Here is a 9316-nt window from a genome sequence, read left to right as displayed (position 1 = left end):
TTTCCAGGCAGCAAAATCATATTTGCAAACCACACCATAAATAATGATAAATACAAAATTTATTACAAAAATATGTTGAAGGAAAAAAATAGAGATATATAAGGAAATATATAAATGATTTATTGCCCAGGACAGATTATCTTCAATGGCCCATTTAAAAAGTACAGATCAGTAAAAAAAATACAATTGACATACCTTATTCCATCAACTACAAGGCAGTATTAGCAAGCCCTAAAGAAAGAACATGAGATAAAGTTTGCGATGTGTACATTGTGTACATTTTGACCATAATGAAGAACAAGGATCAAATTTAATCTTACTATGAACAACCAAAAGCCAATATATATATATAATTTGACTCTAGTAACAAGCAGTGCAAGATTATGACTCCTGAGAATAGGGGGAAATAGTGAAGTAAATCATATAATCATTTTGATTTTCTGCCAGGACATTTATTTCATACCACAGAATAGAAAGGGGAATTCCAAGCAAAGAATGACACAGTGGTCATATTGGGTTGAAGAGAGAGAAATATGAATTAAGGGAGGCTCAAGCAGCTGGAGATTCCATGTCAAATATTCAGAAAAGTCACCATCCACGTAGCTGTCTTCCAAATATATTGGCATAAGAGAGTGAGTATTTTCAGTGCTGCATCAGCTTCTTGGAATATTTCAATTGGTATTCTGTCAGTTCCCGGAGCCTGGTTTTTTCACTAATCTCTTCAGTGTAGCTTGAACTTCTCCTTCAGTACCATAACTTCTTGATCAGCCTCTTGAAAAGGTTGGTCTCTGCACCTCTCCTTGTGATACCTTACATTGGCTTCTCCAGCTGCCCTTCGAAATTTTGTGTACAGTCACTGTTTATGTTGTTGAAAACAAGTATTTGCAAGAAAGAAGTCGTTGGTCTTGCAAAATTCTAGTATACCATCTCCAGGTTCATTTCTATCACCCAGGCCATATTTTCCAACTACTGCTACATCTTGTTTGTTTCCACATTTTACATTTCAACAGCCAATAATTATCAGTGTTTCTTGATTGTGTATTTGATCAATTCCAGACTGAGGATATTGATAGAATTCCTTTTCCCCCCCACTAACTTTAGTGATTTTTACATAAATGTGACCACTAATTTGTTACACTGTGGTGGCTTGTGTGTTGCTGTGATGCTGGAAGCTATGTCACTGGCACTTCAAATACCAGCAGAGTCACCCAGATTGAACAGGTTTCAGCAGAGCTTCCAGACTAAGAAGAGACTTTGAAGAAGAAATAGGCTGACCAGTTATAAGAAATTAGCCACTGAAAACCTCATGAATAGTGGGGTAACACTGTCAGATATAGTGCCAGAAGATGCCCCTCAGATTGGAAGTCATTCAAAATATGATTGAGAAAGAGCTGCCTTCTCAAAGGGGAGTCGGCCATTATGGTCTGGGTGGAGTAAAAGCCTTCAGGACCTTCGTTGGTGATAGGACACAAATGAAACTTGCTAAGTAGAGGGACAGCAAGAAAGAGGAAGACCCTGGACCAGATAGATGGTCACAGTGGCTGCAACATTGGGCTCAGAACTAACAATTGAGAGGCTGGCACAGGATTTGGCAGTCTTTTGGTATATGGTACATAGAGCTGCTTTGAGTCAGAATTACCTCAATAGCAACAACAACAACATCAATTTGAACAATAGTTGCATTAACTGGACTTCCTTATAGGCATTTATTTTGATATTTTCTCATTAGAACATCTTATTTCAATATAGATATTGAATTGTTCTTTTTAACAATGAATGTAATTCCATGTCTCTTGGCTATGTCATTTCCAGCATATTAACCATATGATAATTTGACTCAAAATGTCCAATACCAGCCCACTTCAGCTTACTAATGCTTATGTTCCATTTAATTTTTCACCACTTCCAATATTCCTAGACTCATGTTTTGTGCATTCTATGATTCTGTTATTAATGGATGTTTGCAGCTATTTCTTCTCATGTTTAGTCACATCCCATGTGCATGTGAAAGTTGAATATTGAATAAGGAAGACTGAAGAAGAATGAATGCATTTGAATTATGGTGCTGATAAGGAGTATTGAAAGTACCAAAAAGAACAAACAAGTCTGTCTTGGAAAAAGTACAGCCAGAATGCTCCTTAGATGGCAAGGATGGCAAGACTGACTCTCATGTACCTTGGGCATGTCAAGAAAGAGCAGTCCATGGAGAAGAACCTCATGCTTGATAAAGTAGAGGGATATGGGGAAAAGAAAGACTAGCCACAAGATAGATGAACACAACAATGGACTCAAATAGACGAACAATTGTGGGGTGGCACAGGCCTGGGCAGTATTTTGGTTGGTTGTACATAGTGTCATTATGAATCCGAACCAACTCAATGGCGCCTGGCAACAACAGCATCAGCAAACGGAGTTCCCCTCAGCGTACCTTATCCACATCACAATGGTGGATTTTACTTTGAGGAGGCAGCTCTTCCCCAGCCACATTTTGAATGCTTTCCAACCTGAGGGCTCATCTTCCAGCCAAACACCTGACAATGTTTTGGTGTTCTTCATAAGGTTTTCTCTCACTAATCCCTCCACCACCTGTGTGTCGTCAGTTTGTCATACTGTGGTGGCTTGTGTGTCGCTGTGATCCTGGAAGCCATGTCACTGTATAAAGCTTTCAGTGTATTTATATTTCCATATATTTCAAGTGCCAACAGGGTCACCGAAAGTGAACATTTTAGTGAAGCTTCTAGACTAAGAACACACTACTCTAAAGAACTAGTTATCTGCCCACTTTAGAGTAAATACCTGTTGAAAATGTACGCATAGCATGAAAACATTGTCCGATACTGAAGACCTAGCGGATGGAACTAGAACTTTGTTGGCGAGAGTGCTGACGAATGGGGCACTCAACATATAAGTGAAAGTAGAGTTGACCGTGGTGACATGAATGCCTGTGGGAATGGATCCTTCAGGATCTGCATTTCCTGAAGGAGCACAACTCAAGGAGAGAAGCAGCAGCTGCAGAAATAGAATCCTCACAACTAGGCATTCGTGAGCTGAAATGAATTCGTATTGGCCATTTGGGTTCAGAAAATCATGGTTCACTATGACAGGAATGACACACTCAAGACAAGTAGTATTGCATTCATCGTCAGAAAGGACATTTCAAGGTTTATCTTAAAGTGCAATGCTGTCTATGAGAGGATTATGTCTATCCACATTCAGGGAAATCCAATTATACAACTATTATTCACATTTCTGCACCAACCACAAAAGTGAATGATCAATAACTGAAGAGTTCTTCCAACTTCTTGGGTGAGAGGTTGATCAACCATGCAATCAAGATGCATTGATAATTATTGGCAATTGGAATGCTAAAATTGGAAACAAAGAGGAAGGAACAGTAGTGGAAAATATGTACTCAGTGATGGAAATGAAGCCAGAGATTGCATGATAGAATTATACACGAACAACTACTTGTTCAGAGCATATGCCTTTTTTCAACAACACAAATGGTGCCTATATACATGTACTTCTCCAGATGGAATACACAGAAATCAGACTACATCTGTGGGAAGAAATTATTGAGAATCTCAAAATGGGCCGTTAAAACCATGCCAGTGGCGGACTGTGGAACAGACCATTAATCACTCATATGTATGTTCAGGTTGAAGTTGAAAATTAAAACAAGTCCACAAGAACTAAATATGACCTTGAGTGTTGGTAGTATAGTGGTGAGCATAGCTGCCTTCTAAATACGACCTTGAGTATATCCCACCTGAATTTTAATAACATCTCAAGAACAGATTTACTGCTTTGAACATTTAATGACAGAAGACTCCCATAAAATGGAAACCCACAGGGAGTCGCTAAAAACCAGCATTGATTCAATGGCAATAAGTGAGGAAGGCACATGGAGGAAATGAAGAAGTCAAAAAGATGAACAGAAAATTTCAAAGAGTAATGAAATAAATGTACAAAGACCTAGAATTAGAAACCCAAAGAGGAAAAACATACTCAGCATTTCTTAAACTGAAAGAACTGTAGAAAAACTTCAAGCCCCACATGCAATAGTGAAAGAGTCTATGAGCAAAATATTGAATTGTGCAGAAAGAATCAAAAGAAGATGGAACGAAAACAAAGAGCCAATGTACCAAAAAGAATCAGTTGACATTTAACCATTTCAGGTGGTAGCATATGATCATATGATCAAGAACCAACGATATTGAAGGAAGAAGTTCAAGTTGCACTGAAAACATTAGCCAAAAACAAGGCTCCAGGAATTGATGGAATGCCAACTGAAATTTCAACAAGCTGATTATGCACTGAAAGCACTCCCTCATCTATGCCAAGAAATTTGGAAGGCAGCTACTTGGTCAACTAACTATTTGTATCCATTCCTTTACTAGCGTAAGATAGGGGTGAAACATTCAGGCTGTAGTTTCAACCGTTTCTTTGAACACTCTCCATATTACTCACTTAATTCTCGGAAAGGCTTGTGGTATTGCTACAAAACACCTACTTTTTCGTGTAAGGCAATTGAAGTGTTTTTTGGTTGTTGTTCTTTTATTGTTTTTGGTAGCTGTCACATATTTGATCATTTACTAGTCCCTAAACGAGAGTAAAACATGGTACTAGAGGCAGTTGGATTACTGATGGGGGAGTTCATAATTGAACTTTAATTGTGAGATGTAAATGTTTGCAACAATTTAAAGTGGACAGTGGAATTAAATGGTAGTTTTAAATGGGGGTTCTTGTGATAAATCTAATACTGCGTTAGATTATCAGAATTTACCATGGATTATGACAGTCTAACAGAAGCATTCTTTTTTCAATTTTAATAAATCATTTTATTGGGGGCTTGTAAAACTCTATCACAATCCATACATCCATCCAATGTGTCAAGCACATTTGTACATTTGTTGCTATCATCATTTTCAAAACATTTTCTTTCTGCTTGAGCCCTTGGTATCAGCTCCTCATTTTTCCTTTTCCCTCCCCCATCCTCTTCCCTCCCTCATGAACCTTTGATAATTTATAGATTTTTTTTCATGTCTTACCCTGACCAATGTCTCCCTTTACCCACCTTTTTGTTGTCCATCCCCCGGGGAGGGGGCTATAGGTAGATCATTGTCATCAATTTCCCTTTTCTCTCCCCACCTTCCCCTTCCCCTCCTCATATGGCTACTCTCGGGTTTATCTGTCCTGGATTCCCTGTGATTCCAGCTCTTATCTGTACCCATGTACATGCTCTGGTCTAGCCAGATTTGTAAGGTAGAATTGGGGTCATGATAGTGGGGGGGGGAAGCATTAAAGAACTAGAGGAAAGTTGTATGTTTCATGGGTGCTATACTGCACCCTGACTGACTCATCTCTTCCTTGTGACCCTTCTGAGAGGAGATGTCCAATTGTCTACAGATGGGTTTTGGGTCTCCATTCCGCAGTCCCTCTCATTCACAATGATATGATTTTTTTTTTGTTCTGGGTCTTTGATGCCTAATACCTGATCCCATTGACACCTCATGATCACACAGGCTGGTGTGCATCTTCCATGTGGGTTTTGTTGCTTCTCAACTAGATGGCCGCATGTTTATCTTCAAGCCTTTAAGATCCCAGATGCTATATCTTTTGATAACCAGGCACCATCAGCTTTCCAGAAGCATTCTTGATCCGAGTCTCTCCCCTAAAAAGCACAAGGTAACTAAATAGGCTATTGCCTGTAATTTTAGATTACACTCTATCACCAATGGTGAACTGACAGATATGACAAGTAGTATTCATGGGGATAATCAGATTGTACTTTTAGGTGCGTCACTTATTAGAGGGGAGGCACCTGAATTTCAAGTTCCGTCTTCTCACCAATTTTGTCACCCTATGAGGAACTCTGCTCTTCTTAAACTGAGAAAGATGGACCTAGAATTTTATATCCTGGAATTTGGCAGCATATTAGATTTTTTTTTGCATTAATTCACTATGGCAAAACAATCTGTAGGATTTAGGAGCTGCCAGGATTTTAACAACAGATGGCAAGCCAGCGATAGAAGAAACTTGCCAATTCTTAAGCAACCCCAGAAGCAATAGAAATCCAATGATTTAAGAGGTTTTTATAATATTCCTCTTCTGGCTGAAGGAATGTTTCAGTTTTCACTTTTATGAAGTTTTCAATTTCATCTCCATTAATCTGCAAGGAACCAGTTTAATGTTAAACAAGCAGCGTTCTATTATATTAAACTTTTTTATAGGTAAACTACTTCTCCTGGCTTTCTTAAAAGTTTTTAGAGAGACCCATTAGGTTTCTGGATCTATCCCTAACTCTTGGGATTTATTTTTGATGTCTGGGGCAGATTGAGCTATAAATTTCTCGTTTAGCACTCTTTCCCAGTTGATTCTCAGGATCCAGATCACTCTGCTTTATTGTAGCTTCTCATAGCCTTGCTAAAAAGTCATCAGATTCTCTTGAGAGCCTTGGTCAATGGTACCCGGTCAGTTATAGCCCACTTCTACACTTTCCGGTCTTGGTTTATTGTTTCCCAAGATTATCAAGAAGGTAGGTTAATCTCTGTACAAGTCAGGAGCATTTCACGCAGTCGTGGAAGCCTGCACATTGGGGACATCTGTCCATTTCCTTGCTTCCTGCTATACAAATGTAGTTGTAAGATGTTATCATAATTTGGACTACCATTTTCAGGCAAAAGTTTCCCACTAGCTAACTTATACTGTGGCCAAGCCATGTTACAAAGAATATCAATCTTTTTCTCTTTTAAAATCTGAGAATCAAATTTTACCCAGTTCTTAAAGATGCATCTCAGTGATGTGTTTGGGATATTGAATTTTGGCTTCCCTTCTGGAATAGAGCAAATGATGACAGAGATCTGAGGGTTACCTGCTACTCTATCCATGTTACAGCATGTTCAGAAAAGGTGTCTCTTTCTCAATCCTAAATTTCTAGAACTAACTGATTTTTAGTGTGCAACTCATGCCTCTACTCCTGGAGAAACCCCTTCCTTTTGTCCAATATATTCCCTCCTGCAGGTGGCTTCCCCTCCCTCCAACTTCATATGCACTAATTGCTATTAGATCCTGCTGACTGCTAAATCCTGATAGGGAACAGAAATCCGAGGAGAGATAGCGCCCCAACTGCAGACGCGAACACTGTATGTGTTTCCTGCATGGCTTCTAGGGCTTACTAAAATTGCCCACTCAGTAAAGATGATCGTTAGGGAATTGGAAAATTCTCATAAGGCCCACAAAGTAAAACTTCCTTGGTTTTGTTTGTCCCACAGCTGGTGGGAGAGAAAAGCCTGAGATACAGTCCCACAATTTTCTAATGACTTCTGGCTAATGTCTCTGCCAATGCTTAAACCCATTGCCCTCAAGTCGATTACGCTTAAAACCACGACCTACTGTAGGTTTCTGAGACTGTAAATCATTATGGGAGTAGAAGCAGCCATCTTTCTCCCACACAGTGGCTGGTAGTTTAGAACTTATGACCTTGCAGTTAGCAGCCTAACATGTAAACCACTACAACACCAAAGCTCCTCACCCACATGACAGTCTAAAGAATGAATCTCTGCTGTGTTGCTAGATAGAAAGACTCAAGGAAAGGGAAAGAGTTTGACAATGGAAGGGACCACTGGCACAAACGAGAAGTGAACGCATATCTCTTCATATGACTCCAACTTCCTAGCATGAAACTAGAAAGCACCTTTTGTAAACCATGTTAGAACAGAGAATTCAGAAATACAGCCAAGCACCTATAGACACCTGCATTGTGATAAGGGCTACACCACATTAAGTAAGGAAGAGGCAGCCTTTCCAATAAACGGTGCTGGAATGATGGGCTCTCCACCTGGAAAAGACTCATACTTCACATCATGTACAAAACAAGAAATCATGATGGATTAAATACCTAAATATAAACCTTAGAAATATAATTAAAAGTGAAAAAAAATAAAGACTTAAGGACCCTAATACTAGGTATAAATACACTGTCAGACATAATGGAAAAACCCCAATACAGAAGACAAAATCAAAGACTGGGGTCTTTTAAAACTATGACATTTATGTATATCAAAAGATGTCATCAGAAAAGCAAAAAGGGAACCCATTTATTGGAGGAAATTGTTAGATAAAGGCCAAATTTCAAGGTTCTATAGAAAACTACAGCTTCTTAGTAAGCAAAATATAAATAATCCAATGAAAAATACATGAACAAATACACAATTTACTAAAGATGACATTCAGGTAGCCAATAATCATATGAATAAGCGCTCATGATCATTAACTACAAGAGAAATAACAATTATGAGATTTCACTTCACACTGAAACCTTAGAAAAAGAAGGTAATGAATGCTGGAGATGTTGTGGAGGGATTGGAATGCACTGCTGGTGGGTGGGATTGCAGAATTGTATAGCCACTTCATAGTGTACGTGTACAGTATGGTGCGTTCGCTTTTGTTTATTTTATTTTTAAATCATTTTATTAAGGGCTCATACAACTCATCATAATCCATACATGCATCCATTGTGTCAAGCACATTTGTACATATGATGCCATCATCGTTCTCAAAACACCTGCTTTCTACTTGAGCCCTTGGTATCAGCTCCTCATTTTTCCTCCTCCCTTTCCACTCCCCCCTCCTCCTTGAACCCTTGATAATTTATAAATTATTATTATTTTGTCATATCTTACACCATCCGACGTCTCCCTCACCCACTTCTCTTGTCTGTCCCCCAGGGAGGAGGTTATATGTAGACCTTGTACTCTGTTCCCCCTTTCTCCCTCATCTTCCCTCCACCCTCCCGATATCGCCGCTCTCACCACTGATCCTGAGGGGTTCATCTGCCCTGAATTCCCTATGTTTCCAGTTCCTATCTGTGCCAGTGTACATCCTCTGGTTCAGCCAGATATATAAGGTAGAATGGGGATCATGATAATGGGAGGAGGAAGCATTCAAGAACTAGAAGACAATTGTATCTGTCATTGTTGCTACACTGCACCCTGACTGGCTGTCTCCTTCCCGCAGCTCTTCTGCAAGGGGATGTCCAATTTCCCACAGATGGGCCCTGGGTCTCCACTCCACACTCACCCTCATTCACAATGCTATGATTTATTTATTTATTTATTTATTTTGGTCTTTGATGCCTGATACCTAATCCCTTCGATGCCTTGTGATCTCATAGGCTGGTGTGCTTCTTCCATGTGGGCTTTGTTGTTTCTCAGTTAGATTGGCCCTTGTTTATCTTCCAGCCTATGGGACCCCAGATTCTATATATTTTGATAGCCCTACACCATCAGCTTTCTTCACCACATTTTCCTATGCA

Source organism: Tenrec ecaudatus, chromosome 5 (assembly GCF_050624435.1).
Source record: "Tenrec ecaudatus isolate mTenEca1 chromosome 5, mTenEca1.hap1, whole genome shotgun sequence".
Classification (NCBI taxonomy): Eukaryota; Metazoa; Chordata; class Mammalia; order Afrosoricida; family Tenrecidae; genus Tenrec; species Tenrec ecaudatus.
The sequence above is the reverse complement of the archived record's forward strand: the minus strand, read 5'-3'. Positions refer to the sequence as shown.